The 22,561-nt window shown below is 35.6% G+C and overlaps 1 long non-coding RNA gene across 7 annotated transcripts in view; it reads left to right on the top strand.

Annotated features, from left to right (window-relative positions):
- LOC102901880 overlaps positions 1–22,561 on the top strand; it is a 222,595-nt gene that overhangs the window by 32,989 nt on the left and 167,045 nt on the right. For 6 of the 7 annotated variants that reach the window (XR_006584933.1, XR_006584934.1, XR_006584932.1 and 3 more), the window contains exon 3: positions 22,275–22,311. The exons of the other annotated variant lie outside the window; for it this stretch is intronic. This is a non-coding gene — a long non-coding RNA (uncharacterized LOC102901880). The remainder of the gene's footprint in view (positions 1–22,274; positions 22,312–22,561) is intronic. 7 annotated transcript variants of the gene reach the window in all.

Raw genomic sequence — 22,561 nt, forward strand, 5'->3', positions numbered from 1 at the left:
GAGTCTCTTATGGTTTGCCTCCTTCCCTCTCTGTAACTTTTTTTTTCCCCTTCTCCTCCCCCATGGTCTTCTGTTAAGTTTCTCAGAATCGACATAAGAGTGAAAATATATGGTATCTGTCTCTCTGTATGACTTATTTCACTTAGCATAATACTCTTCAGTTCCATCCACATTGCTACAAAAGGCCATATTTCATTCTTTCTCATTGCCACGTAGTATTCCATTGTGTATATAAACCACAATTTCTTTATCCATTCATCAATTGGTGGACATTTAGGCTCTTTCCATAATTTGGCTATTGTGGAGAGTGCTGCTATAAACATTGGGGTACAAATGCCCCTATCCATCAGCACTCCTGTATCCCTTGGGTAAATTCCTAGCAGTGCTATTGCTGGGTCATAGGGTAGATCTATTTTTAACTTTTTGAGGAACCTCCACACTGTTTTTGAGAGCAGCTGCACCAGTTTGCATTCCCACCAACAGTGCAAAAGGGTTCCCCTTTCTCCACATCCTCGCCAGCATCTATAGTCTCCTGATTTGTTCATTTTGGCCACTCTGACTGGCGTGAGGTGATATCTGAGTGTGGTTTTGATTTGTATTTCCCTGATGAGGAGTGACATTGACCATCTTTTCATGTGCCTATTGGCCATTTGGATATCTTCTTTAGAGAAGTGTCTATTCATGCCTTCTGCCCATATCTTCACTGGATTATTTGTTTCTCAGGTGTGGAGTTTAGTGAGCTCTTTATAGATTTTGGATACTAGCCCTTTGTCTGATATATCAGTTGCAAATATCTTTTCCCATTCCGTCGGTTCTCTTTTAGTTTTGTTGTTTCCTTTGCAGTGCAGAAGCTTTTTACCTTCATGAGGTCCCAATAGTTCATTTTTGCTTTTAATTCCCTTGCCTTTGGAGATGTAAGAAATTGGTACAGCTGAAGTCAAAGAGTTTGTTTTCCTGCTTTCTCCTCTAGGGTTTTGATGGTTTCCTGTCTCACATTCAGGTCCTTTATCCATTTTGAGTTTATTTTTGTGAATGGTGTGAGAAAGTGGTCTAGTTTCAACCTTCTGCATGTTGCTGTCCAGTTCTCCCAGCACCATTTGTTAAAGACACTGTCTTTTTTCCATTGGATGTTCTTTCCTGCTTTGTCAAAGATTAGTTGCACATACTTTTGTGGGTATAACTCTGGAGTCTCTATTCTATTCCATTGGCCTATGTGTCTGTTTTTGTGCCAGTACCATGCTGTCTTGATGATTACAGCTTTGTAGTAGGGGCTAAAGTCGGGGATTGTGATGCCTCCCACTTTGGTCTTCTTCTTCAATATTACTTTGGCTATTCGGGGTCTTTTGTGGTTCAATACAAATTCTAGGATTGCTTGTTCTAACCTCGAGAAGAATGCTGGTGCAATTTTGATTGGGATTGCATTGAATGTGTAGATTGCTTTGGGTAGTATTGACATTTTAAAAATATTTATTCTTCCAATCCATGATGATGGAATGTTTTTCCATTTCTTTGTGTCTTCTTCCATTTCCTTCACAACCTTTCTACAGTTTTCAGCATACAGATCTTTGACATCTTTGGTTAGGGTTATTCCTAGGTATTTTATTATTCTTGGTGCAGTTGTGAATGGGATCAGTTTCTTTATTTGTCTTTCTGTTGCTTCACTATTAGCGTATATGAATGCAACTGATTTCTGTACATTAACTTTATATCCTGCGACTTTGCTGAATTCATGTATCAGTTTTGGCAGACTTTTGGAGGAGTCTGTCGGGTTTTCCATATATAATATCATGTCATCTGCAAAAAGTGAAAGCTTGACTTCATCTTTGCCAATTTTTATGCCTTTGATTTCCTTTTGTTGTCTGATTGTTGATGCTAGCATTTCCAACACTATGTTAAGCAACAACGATGAAAGTGGACATCCCTGTCATGTTTCTGATCTCAGGAGGAAAGCTCTCAGTTTTTCCCCATTGAGGATGATGTTAGCTGTGGGCTTTTCATAAATGGCTTTTATGATGTTTAAGTATGTTCCTTGTATCCCAACTTTCTTGAGGGTTTTTATTAAGAAAGGGTGCTGAATTTTGTCAAATGCTTTTTCTGCATTGACAGGATCATATGGTTCTTTTCTTTTATTAACGTGATGTATCACATTGATTGATTTGCAAATGTTGAACCAGCCCTGTAGCCCAGGAATGAATCCCACTTGATCATGGTGAATGATTCTTTCTATATGCTGTTGAATTCAATTTGCTAGTATCTTATTGAGAATTTTTGCATCCATATTCATCAGCGATATTGGCCTGTACTCTTTTTTTGCTGGGTCTCTGTCTGGTTTTGGAATCAAAGTATGCTGGCTTCATAGAATGAGTCTGAAGTTTTCCTTCCCTTTCTATTTCTTGGAACAGCTTGAGAAGGTTAGGTATTATCTCTGCTTTGAATGTCTGGTAGAATGCCCCAGGGAAGCCATCTGGTCCTGGACTCTTATTTGTTGGGAGATTTTTGATAACCGATTCAATTTCTTCGCTGGTTATGGGTCTGTTCAAGTTTTCTATTTCTTCCTGTTTGAGTTTTGGAAGTGTTTGGGTGTTTAGGAATTTGTCCATTTCCTCCAGGTTGTCCACTTTGTTGGCATATAATTTTTCATAGTATTCCCTGATAATTGCTTGTATCTCTGAGGGATTGGTTGTAATAATTCCATTTTCATTCACGATTTTACCTATTTGGGTCATCTCCCTTTTCTTTTTGAGAAGCCTGGCTAGAGGTTTATCAATTTTGTTTATTTTTTCAAAAAAACTAACTCTTGGTTTCGTTGATCTGCTCTACAGTTTTTTTAGATTCTATATTGTTTATTTCTGCTCTGATCTTTATTATTTCTCTTCTTCTGCTGGGTTTGGGGTGTCTTGCTGTTCTGCTTCTATTTCCTTTAGGTGTGCTCTTAGATTTTGTATTTGGGATTTTTCTTGTTTCTTGAGATAGGCCTGGATTGCAATGTCTTTTCCTCTCAGGACTGCCTTTGCTGCATCCCAAAGCATTTGGATTGTTGTATTTTCATTTTCATTTGTTTCCATATATTTTTTAATTTCTTCTCTAAGTGTCTGGTTGACCCATTCATTCTTTAGTAGGGTGTTCTTTAACCTCCAAGCTTTTCGAGGTTTTCCAGTCTTTTTCCTGTGGTTGTTTTCAAGTTTCATAGCATTATGGTCTGCAAGTGTGCATGGTATGATCTGAATTCTTGTATACTTATGAAGGGCTGTTTTGTGACCCAGTATGTGATCTACCTTAGAGAATGTTCCATGTGCACTCGAGAAGAAAGTATATTCTGTTGCTTTGGGATGCAGAGTTCTAAATATATCTTTCAAGTGCATCTGATCCAATGTATCATTCAGGACCCTTGTTTCTTTATTGATCCCGTGTCTAGATAATCTATCCATTGTTGTAAGTGGAGTATTAAAGTCTCCTGTAATTACCACATTTTTATCAATAGGTTGCTTATGTTTGTGATTGTTTTATATATTGGGGGCTTTCATATTCGATGCACAGACATTTATAATTGTTAGCTCTTCCTGATCAATAGACCCTGCAATTATTATATACTGCCCTTATTAATCTCTTGTTACAGCCTTTAATTTAAAGTCTAGTTTGTCTGATATAAGTATACCTTCTCCAGCTCTCTTTTGATTTCCAGTAGCATGATAGATAGTTCTCAATCCCCTCACTTGCAACCTGAAAGTGTCCTCAGGTCTAAAATGAGTCTCTTGTAGACAGCAAATAGATGGGTCTTGTTTTTTATCCATTCTGATACCCTATGTCTTTTGCTTGGAGCATTTAGTCATTTACATTCAGTGTTATTATTGAAAGATATAGGTTTAGAGTCATTGTGATGTCTGTGGATTCATGCTTGTAGTGATGTCTCTGGTACTTTGTGGTCTTCGCAACATTTCACTCACAGAGTCCCCCTTTGGATCTCTTGTAGGGTTGGTTTAGTGGTGATGAATTCCTTCATTTTTTGTTTGTTTGAGGAAACCTTTATCTCTCCTTCTATTCTTAATGACAGACTTGCTGGATAAAGGATTCTCGGCTGCACATTTTTTTCTGTTCATCACATTGAAGATTTCCTGCCATTCCTTCTGGCCTGCCAAGTTTCAGTAGATAGGTCTGCTACTATTCTTATGTGTCTACCTTTGTAAGTTAGAGCCTGTTTATCCCTAGCTAGTTTCAGAATTTTCTCTTTATCCTTGTATTTTGCCAGTTTCACTATGATATGTCATGCAGAAGATCGATTCAAGTTAACGTCTGAAGGAGTTCTCTGTGCCTCTTGGATTTCAATGCCTGTTTCCTTCCCCAGATCAGGGAAGTTCTCAGCTATGATTGGTTCAAGTACACCTTCAGTCCCTTTCTCCCTCTCTTCTTCTTCTGGAATTCTTATGATATGGATTTTGTTCCGTTTGATTGCATCACTTAGTTCTCTAATTCTCCCCTTATACTCCTGGATTTTTTTATTTCTCTTTTTCTCAGCTTCCTCTTTTTTCCATAATTTTATCTTCTAATTCACCTCTTCTCTCCTCTGCTTCTTCAATCCACGCTATGGCCATCTCCATTTTATTTTGCACCTCATTTTTAGCATTTTTAAATTCATCATGACTATTTTTTAGTCCCTTGGTCTCTGTAGCAATAGATTCTCTGCTGTCCTCTATGCTTTTTTCAAGCCCAGCAATTAATTTTATGACTATTATTCTAAATTATTGTTCCCTTATATTGCTTAAATCGGTTTTGATAAATTCGTTAGCTGTCACTAATTACTAGAGTTTCTTTTGAGGAGAATTCTTCCATTTCATCATTTTGGCTAGTGTCTGCAGTAGCTCCAAACTGCACGGCACTTCCCCTGTGCTGTCCGGAGTAACTTGTGTTGGTGGGCGGGACTGCAGTCAGACCCGATATCTGCCCCCAGCCCACTTCTGGGGCCACAGTCAGACTGGTGTGTACCTTATCTTCCCCTATCCCAGGGGCAGGACTCACTGTGCAGTGGTGTGGCCCCTGTCTGAGCTACTTGCACACTGCCAGTCTTGTGGTGGTGCTTTTATGGGATCTGGCCAAGGTCGTATTAGCCGGGGTGGATCCGCAAAGTGCACAGGGATGGGAGGGGCAGGCTTAGCTGGTCCCCTTCTGTGGCCCCCTGCGGGAGGGGCTCTGCAGCATTAGGAGGAAGGCAGGCCTGCCGGAGGGGTGGATCCACAGAAGCACAGTGTTGGTGTTTGTGGGGTGCAAGCAAGTTCGGTGAAGGGAACTGGTTCCCTTTGGAATTTCAGCTGGGGGATGGAGGAGGAAAATGGCGCTTGCCAGCACCTTTGTCCTCCCCCGTCCCCCAGCTCTGTCCTTCTGGGACTTAACAACTCTCCCTCCCAGCGTCCTCTCGCACTCCCCACTCTCAGAGAGCAGAGCTGTTGACTTTAAGAATTCCAGATGTTAAGTCCCGCTGGCTGTCAGAACTCATGCAGTCCAGCCCCTCTGCTTTTGCAAGCCAGACTTCAGGGGTTCTGCCTTGCCCAACAGGCTGCCCCTCCACTGCCCAGCTCCCTCCCAACAGTCCATGTAGTGTGCACCGTGTCTCTGCTCTTCCTACCCTCTCCCATGGGCTTCTTGTCTATGCTTGGCTCCAGAGAGTCCATTCTGCTAGTGTTCTGGCAGTTTTCTGGGTTATTTAGGCCAACGTGGGTGGAATCTAAGCAATCAGCAGGACAAGGTGAGCCCAGCATTCTCCTACACCACAATCTTCCCTGATCTCCTTGTGAAATGAAGTTTAGAAATACTAGGAAATAAAACATTTATTCTTTTTTTAAAAAAAATTTAATATTAATTTATTTTTGAGAGAGAGAGAGAAAGAGAGAGAGAGTGCAAGTTAGGGAGGGGCAGGGAGAGAGGGAGACACAGAATCTGAAGCAGGATCCAGGCTCTGAGCTGTCAGCACAGAGCCCCAGTCAGGCCTCAAACCCACCAACCATGAGATATGACCTGAGCTGAAGTCGGACTCTTAACTGACTGAGCCACCCAGGTGCCCATAAACCTTTATTGTACAAGATTGTCACTTTGTCTGTTTTATTTTTTTTTTAATTAAAGTACTTTTCATCCATAATAGCTTGGTATATGTATTCTCTTTTCCTCATCTCCATCAATAAGATAATATCAAATAAGTTTAAATATGCCCTATACAGTTGGAAATTTTAAATTTCAAATCCGTTAGCATCAATAAAGAAGTTTAATATTTTTAAATTTTATAGTTTGATATTTTTATTCTAACCAAAACTTAGTAGGAATGATAAACAAAAAATGATATGGTGTGTAGTTATTTCTTATTATAAATAACCAAGGTTATACATACTTTCAGCTTTATTTGAACAATTAATTTTAATGGCAATTAGTAGTAAAAAAAAATCGTAGCTAATTCAGAATAGAATTCTTTTTTTTTAATTTTTTAATGTTTGTCTATTTTTGAAGGATAGAGAGAGAGACAGTATGAGCTGGAGAGGGCAGAGAGAGAAGGGGACACAGAATCTGAAGCAGGCCCCAGGGTCTGAGCCATCAAGGCAGAGCCTGACACAGGGCTTGAACTCATGGGTTGTGAGAACATGACCTGAGCCAAAGTCAGACACTTAACTGACTGAGCTACCTAGGCGACCCATCAGAATAGGATTTTTATGACATCACTTTTCAATTTGCTAAAGCTAACATAGTAGGGTGAAGTTTATCTTTAGTCAACTTTTGTAACTTTTACTTGGCAATTCTGGAAATCAAACTCATCTTTTAAGTGTAACACCACTTCTGCATTAGCTTCTTGGATTTGTTGAGCTAATGTGTCATCGGACCTATTCCTCAAACTGTTATTTTTCCATTTTTGAAGAGTAATGTTCTTGGCCAGCTCTGTATGATATAGACTAATGATTGGACTCCCCATCCTTTAACTGTTGTATCTGTAACACATTCCTTAATCGGCAAAGTCTGCTTTTGACAATTGAAAACATAAACATAACAGATAGGATAATGATACACACAAATCAATTAAATTGATTTGAGCTTGCAATGTTGATGCATCATTTAGTTTTGCAGACAGGTATCTTTAATCAGACAGTACAGGAGCTACTTTTGGCTCCCAGAGAACTTTTTTTTTAGGGCACTGAACCTCAAATACACTTTAGCACTACATTAATTTTAATAGTCAGTGGTGACGCTTGGATTTACAGGTGCTAATATTCAGTTATAATTTTGTCAGCAATTTAAAGCACTTTGTGAATTTTGCTTTTGAAAAGAAGAAAGAAATGTATCAGCCGTCACAAATCTCTCATACCCTGATACCCTATTCCCCCACCAAACCACAGATCTTTTATTAAATTCCACTATGCCTCTGTAGGAAATGTGAATAGTCATTGAAACTGGTTCAATGCCAGGATTTGAAAGCTGATACTTTGAAGAATGTACCCAGTATATATTAAATGAACACCAAACTCCCTGGCAATGAGAGAAATAATATGAGACGATGACACGGTTAAATTTAGAAACAGAATTCAAAATATCCCCTGGGTTTTCATTTCAAGGTCATTCACAGACACATTCTCATAATCCTGTGGAATTTCATCCCAGTTGGAATCCATTTCATGTGTGATGTAGTCTTTTATTTTTCAGTCTATTAAGATTTTTCCATATATACAAGAAAGAAAAACAGTATTTATTAAGTACCTACTATAGTCCTGAGATTATGCTAAATGCTTCCCTGTATATCTAATGATTACAAGAAGAATAATATTAGCTGATTTTTTCTGGGGGGTGGGGGATACCTCCTTAGGGAAAGACAGTTTACCAAGCAATTTTGCCTCTTGGTTATATTTTTTTTCTCACCAAAAGTTCATGACTTTTACAAATGAAGAAATTGATGTTTACAAAGGTTTAAAACTTAATCCAAAGTGGCTGCTACTTTACTAAATGGCAGAGCAAGATTCGAACCTCAGTTACTTTGTCTCTAAAGCCCATATTCTCAAAAGAATGACAATACAAAGGTTTTGGAATCAGACTGTGTTTTAAATGTCTTCATTTGTGAATTGCTAATAATAATAATAATAATAATAGTACTTACACTAGAGGATTCTAGGGAGAATAAAATTAGTGAATAAAAATAATTTTTTTATAATGATAATGCCTGGAACATAGTAAACATTCAAAAAAACATTAGCTATTAGTATTTTTGTTTAATGATAAAAATAATTAGGTTGCTATATTCTAAATGTTAGTAATCTTTTCTTTATATTTTTATCTTATTATTAGAAATACAAAGCATTAAAAATTCAAATATGTATATTCTCCTGTCATTCTAGCTTCCCAATACTTTAAGATAAGAAAGTTTGGGGATGCCTGGGGGGCTCAGTTAGTTAAGCATCCAACTCTTGGTTTTGGCCAAGGTCATGATCTCATGGTTGTGGGATCGAGCCCCATATTAGGCTTATGCTGAGTGTTGAGTCTGCTTAAGATTCTCTCTGTCTCCTTCTCTCTCTACCCCTCCTCTGTTTGCACTCTCTTTCTGTGTGTGTGTGTCTCTCTCTCTCTCAAAATACACATCAAATAAAATAAAATTACAAAGTTTGAAACATTTATGCTAAGTATTATTTAATAAATTTAGTATTTGGGGGATCGATGATCTATTATGTAAAATCGGCATGCCAGAAAAAATATTTCAAAACCCCACTAAAAGCAACACCCACTAAAATCTTTGCTATTTGATCCTCAAACCACTATTTCATTTTCAATATGTTCATCATTCCAGAGGAAATAAGAATTTGAGTATAAGACATCATGTGAAACTAACCGCTATTCATTGTTCCCACCACACAGATAATGTTCTGAGAGTCACACACTGCTGTATTTTTTAAACCATCCCTAAAATTCTTTTCTCTCATATCCTTAATGGACTGGGAAAATTGTTCCTGTATTTTAAACTTCAGTCTATTTCTCAATTTATTAGTTATGCATTATCTAATAGTAGCCAGTCAAAAGGTATTTTGGCAAAACACTTATCCATAAAATGACTGAGTTTTCAACAACGCCTTGACGAAAGAACTTTAAAGGCTGAAATCAGTCTCAGTTTAAAACAGCGATAACGGTATTTACCTGTTATTCTCTTCTTTAGACCTTTGTTTCCCAGTGAGGCAGATTGCTTGCCAAGAGCTGACCACTCTTGATGAAGTGTTTTTGTAGCTGACATCACTTAACCTCTCAAAATAGCAGTTTTATCCAAACTTACAATTAGTAGAAGGCTTTTGAAGTGCACTGAAACCTTAGCAAGGCTTCTCAGCAGGAGTTGGATCCTGAGAAGGCTTCTTTTACTAGACTTGGTCAGAAAAAGTGGCCTATTAATATTACTTTCTAGTCATGGTTGTGTTTTAAAGAAGTCAACACTTAAATGAGCTATTCAATCAATAATAGTTGCCTTTACAACATTAAGGTTGGTGCTGCAAGTACGATGTGGAAATCATTAGTGCTCTTCACCAACTCTTTCTGCTCTGGCTACCTGGTGGGGTTTTCTTTCATGATTTCCTTTTTACTTGGCTTCCTCAGGTGAACCCATGTGACTAGCTCTGGCCAAAGGAGTCATGAACACGAGTAACATGGGCCACTTCTGGGCCAGAGCATTTAATTGACAGAGTTAGATCCTCATAAATCGTCTTTCCTGCTGCCACAGCATTCCAAGTAATAGCTACAACATACACATCAGCCTGGTCTCTGAAAGACAATGAACAAAACCCTCAACTGATCTGTACTGATTGTACACAGTAAGAAAAAAAAAAATAAACATTTGCTGGGTTAACCACTGAGACATTTAGAGTTGTTTGTTACTATAGCATAATTAAGCCTATCCTGACAGATAAGCACAAGAATTACGAATGAAAATTTGTGGCCATTCTAAAGGCAAGCTGGCATTTTTAGAATGTTACATGTGTAGTCTTTAATGATATACTTATGCTTATTGCAATAAGCTGCCAATTTTGTTTCATAGGAACTTATATCCTAAAAGTGGATCCGTGATTTATGCCATCAATACCTAATACTTTAGTAGTCACTGTGAAGCAAGGAATCTCAATGAGTTTTTGTACTATCTTAAACTTTATTGTAAATATACACATGATTGTAACTAATATATTTTTTCACTTAGAGGAAGAAATAGAATGAATTGTCTTATAAATCGATTATTCCTTATATTCATTCGAAGCGATACTTCTTTAGATCATTTATTTTTCATGATAACCTGTATTGTGAAAATCAAAGTGAAAAAATGAAACATAATTACAGACAAATTGCTATTTGTCTATTTAACATTCTATTGCACAGGAGCACCAAGGTATGGTTACTCTCTTTGCTTTGATCAGAAGTAGTTCTGTCAAGATTCTTCATTTCCTGTAGTAACCCAATTGTAATTCATGCATATCTAAATCTTGCATGAGTTATTTTATATTTTTACTATATACTATATCCTAAAGTGACAAATCACGTATGTTTAGAATTTTTATGAAAGGAAATGCTTAAAAAAATGTTTCTTAATTTTGTAAACATAACACTGAAGTTAGTAGAAAAGTCACACAGTTCAGCCTATTAAGTACCTCCCATATTTTAATGTATTTCAGTCTTATTTCCTCTTTATTTTAGGTTTTGCAGGCCTAACAGTGCCAGTAATTTCAGTCCATTCTGTTATGGCATCACTCTTAATCCCCAATCCTTTCATGATCCATTTTAGGTACTTCTCCAATATTGGGCTATCACACATTCAAACAATGACCAAGTTTCAGAAATGACAGCTTATAATGATGTGTGATTATGTTGTGTTCAGAAAAGAACTTAAGCTTGTTGATTCTAAAAGGACTCATATTCTTTAATTTTATAGTTTTATAAGGCCTATTGGCTTAGGTATATTTTTTATAATAACCTAAACTAACAGTTTTTCTGAGAAAATATTTTGAAGTATTTAATTTTTCTTTCTCATCCATGCAATAACATGGTATTTTGGTCTGCAAAATGGTGTAAAATCAAATTTCCTGAATTAATGGACTTACAAAAATTACTGTAGCTCATAGCAAGGTGCACACTATGAAGCAAACTATCTTTTGGTTTTTAAAAAATAAAATCACTCCATCTTGGATGAGGCAACATAAGGTGTATGAAATTAATTGCACAACTAAAACTTGAAGTAAATTACTAAAATTTAGTTCTCTCATGGAAGGGTAGACAGTGATTTCCTTCAGAATATGTATCTGACTTTTGTCCAAATTCTTCTGTTATGCTGTACAGATGAAAGAAAAAACTATTTTTGTTCTAGATGATAGCACTAGATACTGAAACTGAACCCACGTGACTGGATGCAGATTTCAAAGGATAATACACATCTGTGCACTAATGCATGCTCTTAAAACTCCACACCACAAGGTCAAATGAAAATACCAGTGACTATTTGCAATTCACTGTTATGTGACAAGACAGATGATGACAGCTAATATTTTTATAATTTGTTTCTATGTAAATTTAAAATGTTAAATATAACACAAAAGCTATGTTAGCATATTGACTCATTTCTACTTTTACCTACTGATTAAAAAAAAAGAATCTCCCATCTCTATTATTTTTGAGTATAAATAATCCATGTGTATAAGAAATGACACCTAAGGTATATTCAGTTATCAACTACCTAGGATTTTGGAAAGTTGAAGTAACATAGATAGTTCAAAATTCTATAAAATAAAAACTTTATCATATGTTTTGAGTGGGATGAATTCTATTTTATTTACATAGCATATGCCAAATATAACCAAAAGAAGCAATTCAGAAAGGGCTAGGGTAATCAACCATGTAATACAACATTGCCATGGACAATCTACAAAATAGAGAATCTATGTACAAATAGTCATGAATGGTAACTTTAGTCCACCTATTTTGAAACAATTTTGAGGTAGTTTATTGTAAAAGCATAGTATAGGAAATGTTAAACCATTAATGCAAAATTCAAATGTACAAATTAAATTGTAAAAGGTGAGGATGGGGGAAATTAAGTAGGAAATATCTGTTAGCTCAGTCTTTAACCATATAAAAAGCCTTGGATATCAATCAAAAGATTGACAAATGAATATTTGCATGTGTTAATTTAAAGTATATATTTGCTCATGTATATGTAATTTTTTTAAATTTCCATATTTTCCAGAAATTTCAGTTAATCAATCAATTAGATTGCAGTTGTGTAAGGATAAGAGGGTACCTAGTGCATTCAGAAATGATGATAGAGGAAAATAGAAGCAGTTGGGAATAAAATTTAGGTTCCAAGCAGAAGTGGATTTGCCATGTTGTTGATAAGGCCCCAGCTTCAAAAGCCCTGAACTAGAATGAGGCTCTTCCACAGCCCTGTATCTAACTTAGTATTCATGATTTTATTATTTTTTAAAGTTTATTTATTTATTTTGAGAGAGAAAGAGGGAGAGCATGAATGGAGAAGGGGCAGAAAGAAAGGGAGAGAATCCCAAGCAGGCTGCACACCATCAGCACAGTGCCAGATGCAGGGCTTAAACTCAGGAACACTGAGATCCTGACCTGAGCCGAAATCAAGAGTCAGACCCTTGTCTGACTGAGCCGCCCAGGCACCCCTTGTATTCATAATTTTAAATTATTTTTTCTGAAACAAGGCTCCCAAAATTATATAAGCCTGATGTCCCATAAAGCTTGGATTGGTTCCTGGCTTTAAGTTTTTGGCAGTTTAAGAAAAATGTACTTGATCACACAATACTTATTAATAGGGAAATTTCCAGTTAATCAAGACCGGTAAACATTTCTTCTAGTTGATATGCTCATACAGAAATTTACTATTAAATACTTCATGTAAAGTCACTGAAAAAATAAAATAAAGTTATAGTCCCTTGGAAATCATGTCACAAATGGCAATATATCACAGAGATATGGAACATTATTTTACCTACGGTGTTTCTTTATATAAGCAGCAAGGGCATGCTATTAAAGCATATTTCACATACTGTTCTTTTTTCAGAATGGCACAAAGGAACCCTGGAGTCAAGTTTGCTGGAAAGTTTGTTATGGGGTAGGGGGTGAAGAAGAATAATAGCAAACTCAAGAGGTAGGGCAGAAAATAAAATAGAAAGAGATGAGCTAGAAGAACAAACACATTGTGTACAGAAAGGATATTATCCAGTCACAGTAAAGTAGAAAGATGAACTATCTTGTGGAACTGCAAGATTCAACAAGTTGTCTACAATTTTCCATTACCATCATGCATAAAATGAGAGCAATAAAATTAAAGCATTAATAGTTATATGGAAACAAGATTTTCAGTACAACGAACTGACAAGATGATATGAAGGTAATTGGTCATGAGAATATTTAGCAATTGTAATGGTTGTCTTTAAAAAATTGCTTTACCATAATTAAATTACAAAAAGTAATTGTTTCATTGCAGCATATTTCTATATACCATATTAAAGAAAACAATAACTACTTCAAACAGTATGAATATTATTTCCCAACAATTATTATTCAAGTCAGGATTTCTTCATTGCTATGTTACTGATGCATTGAGGGTGTCTGACATATACCAGATTCTCAATAAATATTTTTTTTTAATTTTTTTTCAACGTTTTTATTTATTTTTGGGACAGAGTGAGACAAAGCATGACGGGGGAGGGGCAGAGAGAGAGGGAGACACAGAATCGGAAACAGGCTCCAGGCTCTGAGCCATCAGCCCAGAGCCCGACGCGGGGCATGAATCCATGGACCGTGAGATCGTGACCTGGCTGAAGTCGGACGCTTAACCGACTGCGCCACCCAGGCGCCCCTCAATAAATATTTTTAGTAAATTAAAAAAGCATTCATGACACTAGAGACATTTAAAATGTAGTTTTGTTATGAAAGGCATAATATGAGTATACATATACTTACTGTACACAGTAATTATTTAAAAAGGACTCTGTGTGTAATAAACTATATATACATAACAAAATCACAACTCTATATTATAAATTTAATATATTACAAATTTCTACCTAGTCATTATAAACATAAGTTGCACTATACAACCAAAAATTCGCTTGGAGAATGCTCACAATAAAAGGTGATTCTGATTGTTTGCATCACTTTACAGAACCATCCAAAGTAGGGGCGCCTGGCTGGCTCAGTCAGTTGAGTGTCTGACTTTGGCTTAGGTCATGATCTCACAGTTCTGACAGCTCGAAGCCTGGAGCCTGCTTCAGATTCTGTGTCTCCCTCTCTCTCTGACTCTCCCCAGCTCACACTGTGTCTTCCTGTCTCTCTCAAAAATAAATAAACACTACAATAATAATAATAATAAATAACTATCCAAAGAAGCTGATAATCTGGCTTCATTTTCTTGCACAGCAAGTGGAGATATTTAGAATTATTTGCTAGACTCTAGAAAAGCACTAAAATTTGGGATAATTTTTTAGAGAATTAACAATCAAGGTATCTAACATTTAAGAGCTTCATCAACAGCTTCAGTTGGGAAACTCTAGAGAACTGTTTCTTAATGATAACTTTCTTTTTCTTTGTACCTCCATACTCCCCAAAAATAGTCTTGAAGGGTAAGAGAACTCAGAAAAGAAATAAAACTAAAACTACTTCAGAAGTGTGTGTAGAAAGCAGAAATGTAATGTCACAGTCATACTCATCTGTCCTGGCAATTATTGGTGTTTATGCTTATTACATGGTAGTGTTTATCTAAACATTCCCTGGCAGAGTCAGTTTGTGACCCTCTATTCTGTATTTGAGTCCTTGTCTAGTGCCAGCAGCTTGGAATTCTGCCTTAGACATTGTAGAATAAATTAAAGGAATAAGTTAAAGGTATGGAATAAACTAAAGTAAGTAAGTAAGTAAGTAAGTAAGTAAGTAAGTAAATAAATAAATAAATAAATAAATAAATAAAAATGAATCAGTGCCGAAATTCAGAGACTTTTAGTTAGGATAATGATTTTCTATTTAAGTTTTTATACAGTAAAGATTTATTTATCAATCCATCTGTTTCTCCTTCAGGCTACAGACAACCTCTAGATATGATCAACAAAGAAAGAGTAGAAAGATAGAAAGTATTCTTTATCATTTGTATATCCCGTTTACTAATTAAAACAATATATCATTACGTATGTTTGAGTGATAAAAACACATTAATAAATTACCACTTGATCAGCCATTTGAACTTTTGAATTTAGTTACCTCATTACTAAATTTACAGTTTGGTAAAGTGATTCTTATGCGCACACCAGTTGATTTACTATAATTTTCTAATTTTGAGTTATGGAGCATGATAAGCTATGCTTTAAGTTATATAAGTAGAACATATTTATTCTTGCCTATACAATAATTAAAACTTTGGGAAATATTTTATGGACATTTTAATTACCATTATTTTAAGGAAATTATAGATGTTTGGGAATAAGAATAAACAATAACAAGAGGATTTTCTATATCTGAGATAAAATGTTTTTGGTTTAAAACAAAGAAGAACTAGAAGTACATCATTCTGTATATTATTGACCATAATTGTTGAATCTTAAAGGGAAAGATCAGGCTCTTAAAGAGAATAATCAGTGAAAGTAAAGTGCTGCTTAGGTGCAAGAAAAAAGGCATAAAAGCACAAGAGCAAGTATAGATAGGGCAGGGAGCACACACATTAGAAATAATCTAAGGGCTAAAAGTAGGTACTTTCCTGAAGCAAATACAGAATTAATCAAAAGACTGACATCTAATTATAGGAAAGTCCTGGGATAACAAATATAGAGGCCTAAGAAAAATAAGAAAATTAACATTTAATCTGAAAGGGTTAAACCTGGCCATGATTATCTTAGAAATTGAAATGGAAATTTTCCTCCCTGACTATAATGAATCAGCCCTCAAGTCTGAAGCTGTTCAGGACCAAGGACAAAGACAATTCAATACAGCCACATAGATTTTCTCATCTCACTTGTCTGAGAATCATATATAATCATATAGCTGGAAATGACTTTAGAAATCATCCATCCCAACTCCTTTATTTTACAGATAAGAAAACTGAGGCACAAGGTTATTGGTAACTTTTCGAGTCACTCTATTAATAAGGGGTAAACTTCAGTTTAGAATCTAAGTCTACTTTTATACCTGGTACAGTGTTCTCTGAATCATACAAATATATAGAATCACATGTGCAGAAGATTGTGAGTGCTTGTTTTCATATTAAAAAGTAATTCATAGTTGGCTTTTGTGGATATATTTGTAGGTGTGCTCTCGCATGCGCGCACGTGTGTGTGTGTAGAGGTTAATATTCTAAATGAACGGAGAGACCTTTTTCTGAATACCCCACTCTAATCACAAGTGACTATGTTTCAGACCAAACATCTAATTTTGGTGTGTTCATTTGGAAATGGTCAAAAGAAAGCTGCCCAAATTCAGAATATCTGCTCGGTTTTTCCTTTGGTTAGCAGTATTTTATTTTTATTTTATTTTATTTTATTTTATTTTATTTTATTAATTTTTTTATTTTATGTTATTTTAGAGAGAAAGAGCAAGTGGAGGAGGGGGCAGAGAGAGAGAGAGAGAGAATCTCAAGCAGTCTCCATGCTCAGCACAGGGACTGACACAGGGCTCAATCCCATGATCCTGGGACCATGACCTGAGCTGAAATCAAGAGTCAGACCCTCAACTGACTGAGCCACCCAGGGGACTCTGGTTAGCAGTATTTTAAATAGTTACTTGCTATTTTGTTCTCTTTATTCTGCAATTTTCTTGTTTGATATCTGAAACCTCTTCTATATTTGTCATTTCTGGGTGTTCTATGTTTTTTGCATTGTTGTTAATTTGTAAATAGTTCTGCTGACTTATTTTTTTCTTCTTTTTATCTGAAGGTTTGGTCAAGAAGAGTTAGAATTTATAAATATTAAACTATTTTTGAGATTTTATGAGAAAAAAATCAATGAGGGAAAAGTCTACTTTTAAGCAGAAATATCAAGAGGAATTAAAGGTTAAGTTCAAGTGATAGTATAAGATCCAGAGGTTTGTTTTATGACCTATACAGTCATTCAAATAGTAAAACAAATTGGGAATTGAAATATGAATCCTAATTTGGAAACATTTTTTTAAGAAAAACTTTTACCTGCTTAGGTAATATTACAACTACTTGGTATAGTGTAAAGATTATGAACTTTGGAGTCTGAATGAAAATGTTGGCTTGACCCATTCTATAATGTTCAGAATATTTCTTAGCTTCCCTCAGTCTCAGTTGCTCTTTTTAAAAAATAAAAATATACTTTTGGATAGCATTAAATCACACATGTAGGCATATTAATTCTCCCTGATACAGACCCCTAAATAGCTGAAGAAATCTTATGTATGATCCAGAGCTAACTATCATGAATCTGCCCAGCTCCTGCCATTGTGATAAACTCCAAGAGCCAGGGGATTAAGTCTTATTTTAGACATAGACTCCCCCCCCCCAAAAGGAATCTGGTAGAATCTTAGGGGGTTTTAGACTTTCTCTTGCCCTAAATAAGAATTTGTGCCTTTTTCTCTGTGGATCTCTAATGTTTTTATTCTTCAGCCCTTGCTATCTTATCACACCTTGCTGTGGATTTTTGGAAGGGATTTAGCTGTTGAAATATACCTGACTATTGACAAAGAAGCTTTCCTTCATTTTATACAGGGTACCATTTCTGTTTCTACATGTCAAGCTATTACTGACTGATAGTAAAGAGACACTTTGGAAGTCACACACAGTTCACATACATTCCATAGATTATAATAAAGTTAAATAAACATTAAAAGTTTAAAAATATGCATTGTTTTCTTAATGAAGAGGTTCTGGGAAAATCAAGCAAAAACCTTTAATAAGAAAAAGATACAAATATATATTATATGTCCATAAATACTAATATTTGCCTCTCTGTACTTTACTCACATATCAATTATTATATTGAAACAATTTGAGACAAAAACTTTTGTGATTTCCCTTGATTATAGATTGCATACCTACATAAACTCATTAGAATTTCTCCATAGATCTCAGTTCTCTTCTTGAACTTCACAGATATAATTGTTGAAAAGTTTGTTTGTTTTTTTCTTATATTCAGCCAAAATCTGTTTCCCAGAACCTCAACTCACTGATAACTTTGACAGTCACTAAGTCCTGGGAGTCAATAAAAATGGGGACACATTTTATCTTCTCTGGAAATACAGACAATCTAGCTGATAGTTTTGTGCTTTAGTTTCCTTTTCTGTAAAATGGCAATAGCAGCATATATATTATGCTGAACGTGAAATGTAGTAATGATTTTCTACATGTCAGTTCATTCCATCCACTCCTCTTTTTTCCCTGCCTCAGAAAGTATCTCCTATTGTTGAAGATGGAAATGGCTGAAACAATTAATAAACAAAATGTCAGTATGTAATTAAGCATTAAATTGCTGCTGTATTTAAAATATACATATTAATTTGTGGGACATATAATATGCATGTTGTGGATTTAACTTAGAAATCAATACTTTTTTTGTTGTTGTTTACTTATTTATTTTGAGAGAGACAGAGTGCAAGCAGGGGAGGGACAGAGAGAGGGGAAGGCAAAGAGAATCCCAAGCACTGTCAGTCCAGAGCCTGATGTGGGGCTCAAAACCACAAACTGTGAGATCATGACCTGAGCTGAAACCAACAGTTGGCCTCTTAACTGACTGAGCCACCCAGGTGCTCCAGAACTCAATCCTTTTTAAAAATGTAATTATGTTCCTCTGTGATACTTGGATGTTCTTCTGTGTTTTTTCTTTTTTCTTTTCTTTCTTTCTCTGTCTATGCACGTGTCTTTTAACTGCTTCTCTCTCTCTTCTCTATATCCAATCAATGACCCAATCATATTGATTATATCCCAGTGTTGTTACACGTTTGAGCCCCTATTTTCTCTTCTAGTTGTTGCTCTAGTCCAGACCCTTGTTAACCCTTTCCTGAACTCTAGCATTCTATTCCCAACTGGTCTATTTGGCACGAGTTACATCCTTCTTCAGTTCATCCTATAGATTCTAGCTGGTTTACTTTTCCTGAGCAAAATTCTGACCAAGATATTGCATTGCTCAAATACTCTCAATAGTTCATATTTTTTTCATGTTCTTGAATGAAGTTCAAGTACCTTTTCTTGGAAATTAATATTATCTAGATAAAGCTTCACTCTGACTTACTCCTGTTTTACACTTTCTTCACTACCCTGCTTAACAAACCCTAAGGCCCTGCCAAATTTGATATTTGCTCCTTTCCTTTTGCACTTTATAACTCTTGCCTTTGAGCAATGGTTACCTATCATCTCATATTGTCCTTCCCTCTTTCTATACTTTTTACCATCTTTAAATGCTTACACCAGATATTACCTAAATACCCCTCTCTTATTTGTGCTCCTACAGCTCACCGTGACCATTTTAGAACACTCATAATCTTTTGCCCTGTTTGCATGAACATGTTTACTCTCCCCAGCTGTATTATAAACTGCTTGAAAGTTGTCTTTATGTAAGGCACCTAAGTTAGAGTTTTAAACCTGTAGATGACAAAAATATTGCTTTTGAAGTCTCCAGAGTCACTGCGATTTGGAACAGCAGAGTTTGTTTCATAAGGAAGGACAGTCTTTGAGTTGCACAGCAGGGAATTTAAGGGAAGACTTTTCCCAACAGAAGTTTGTATAATGGAAGGCAATTACCCTGAGTAAAGACTTGTGTTGAGGGTAAAGTTGGAAATAAATCCAAGTACTTACAAAGGAGTCTCATCATAGAGATCTTGAAAAACAGAAGAGTTTAAAAAGGCAAATGATGGTAAAATAAAAATATTATATCAGGAGTCAGGAGACCAGTCACAATTTAACTTCTGATAGGTTAAGACTTTAATAATGATTTTTATGCACCTCAGTTGCTAGTGTGTGAAATTAACAGATAAGATTCAATAGTTTCTAGTCTCTTCTAGCTTTAAAATTTAAATTTCTTTAGCCTATAAAGAAATAATGGGCTACATTATGTTTTTGGGCAATTAGTGGCATATAAAAGCAGTAGTTAAGGAAGATAGGAAAAAGATCAATGAAAATTAAAAAAAACTTTATAAATATAACATTTTAGCTACTTTATTCTATATAAGTAAAAATATTTAATAACTTTGGAGACATCTGTAATCATATAAATAATGTGTTACAAGTCAGTGAGAGTATATCCTAATTTTTGTCAGTTTACCATTTACTAGTTGAATGTTCAAAATCCTTAATTTAGAACCATAATAGTCTGAAGGGGTCACAACTGTTATGCAGACCAACACTCAAATTATCCCAGACAAATGAGGTTCTATCTTTGATTTTAAATACCTCAAGGCAAATGGCACAGTCTTTTCCTGGCTCAAATAGATCCAATTACCTCTAATGACCCCGTTATAGTTTATTGAGTGTCTGTGATCCAGGTGCTTTTGCTGAAGCCTAGAGTAAAATTTTATATCATTTTGTGAAACTCCTGGACAAAATGAATAAAAATTACTGAGACCTTTTCTTACAAAACCATTTTTTAAATGTGAATATTATTGAGAACCTACTGTGGGAAAGAGATGTGCTAGGCCCCACAGAGAAGCCAAAGATGAGTAAGACAGCCTTTGATCTGAGGGAGCTTGTAGTTTGCTAAGATGCAGGAAATATGCAAAATAGAGCTTCTGAAGGACTGACAGGTGGCATTCAGTAAATGACAAGTCAAATAATGCAGAAGTTAGACTATGATGTGTACTACCAGAGAAATACAAAAAAGCAATGGGAACTCAGTATCCTAGATTATATATGGAGAGAGAGGAAGACACAGAATCTGAAGCAGACTCCAGACTCTGAGCTGTCAGCACAGACCCCAACACGGGGCTCAAACCCACGAACCATGAGATCATGACCTCACCCCCAGTTGGATACTTAACCAAGTGAGCCACCCAGGTGCCCTAATGTTTGTTTTTACAAGTCACAGATTTTTGGGATGCTTGTTATCTAGCATAATTGTAGCCATCTTTGACTAATACATGCATTATTTTGTAATATTTTGATAGCTATGTTTCCTAAATAATGGTAAAATATAAATGGGGTGTTAGGAACAAGAGATTTGTTGTAATAAGTTAAATGTTGATTAAATGTCTCAAAATAAATATATCTCAATAAAGGTAATAAGATTTTAGTAACTAAAAATATAATCTTCTCTAGAAACCATTTTATTCTCATTGGACCCACAAGAAAGTTGAATCTGAAAAAGAGATTAGGATACACAGTATTTATATAGGAAAACTGTAAATCATTTGAAAGTTTCTGCTTTTCAAACTAACATTTATACATGTCCCCTTCTTAAATTAAAGCACAGCATGAAAAATTGCTTGTAGGGGCCCCTGGGTGGCTCAGTCAGTTGTGCGTCTGACTCTGGCTCAGGTCATGATCTCATGGTTTGTGAGTTCAAGCCCCACATCAGGCTCCATGCTAACAGCTCAGAGCCTGGAGCCTGCTTCGGAATCTGTGTCTCCCTCTCTCTCTGCTCCTCCCCCACTTGTGCTCTATCTCTCTCTGCCTCTCAAAAATAAATAAATGTAAAAATAAAAAAAAATTCCTTGTATATTTATACCACTCATCACCTGTGCATTTTAATCCCTTTGTAATTTAGTTATGAAGGATCATGATGCAAGGCATAAATTGCCTTTGTTCTGATGGGGACTTATTTGGAATAAGTGGCCAAAAGATGTAACTATATATTAAAGTTTTGTAACTTTTAAACTATGTATAGATAAGGGCCCATGGGTGGCTCAGTTGGTTAAGTGCCCAACACTTGATTTCAGCTCAAGTCATGATCTCACAGTTCATGAGATTGATCCCTGTTTTGGGCTCTGCACTGACAGCACGGAGCCTGCTTGGGATTCTCTCTCTCCCTCTCCCTCTCCCTCTGCTTCTCTCTGGCTCACTCTGGCTTCACTCTGTCTCTCAAAATAAATGAATAAACTTAAAAAAAAAACTATGTACAAATACTTGGCAAGAAAAAGTTGCAATGTCATATAAGGATATACTTAGGAATTATAGACCCAACTGAATAAATTCCTCAATTCTAATGGATGGCCTATGCAATTCAAATAAGCTCATCTAATTTTTTTAGCATGAGTATGTATATATATATATATATATATATATATATATATATATATATATATGAATATAAAGTTGTGTAATTATAGAGTGAATATTTCCATTTCAGATGTCAAAGACATCCTGTCAAAAGCCAAGAACTATGAGTAAGTGGATGAAAATACTTTGCTTCATAAACAAGTTGGCCTATTTTTTTTTTATCCTACTTCTTTAAAGAGACAATTTCCTTTTATAGGTAAGATAGTAATTGTTGAATAATTAAAATATATTTCACAATAAGTCAGGAAGACATAAAGGACATCAGGACCATTTTGTTTCAACAAGACTAAAACCATTTTCTACATATTTGTCTATCAATATGTAAAAAACTCATTAAGTAGATGTTTTATTATTATG

Source organism: Felis catus, chromosome C2, assembly GCF_018350175.1.
Source record: "Felis catus isolate Fca126 chromosome C2, F.catus_Fca126_mat1.0, whole genome shotgun sequence".
NCBI classification, from domain to species: Eukaryota; Metazoa; Chordata; class Mammalia; order Carnivora; family Felidae; genus Felis; species Felis catus.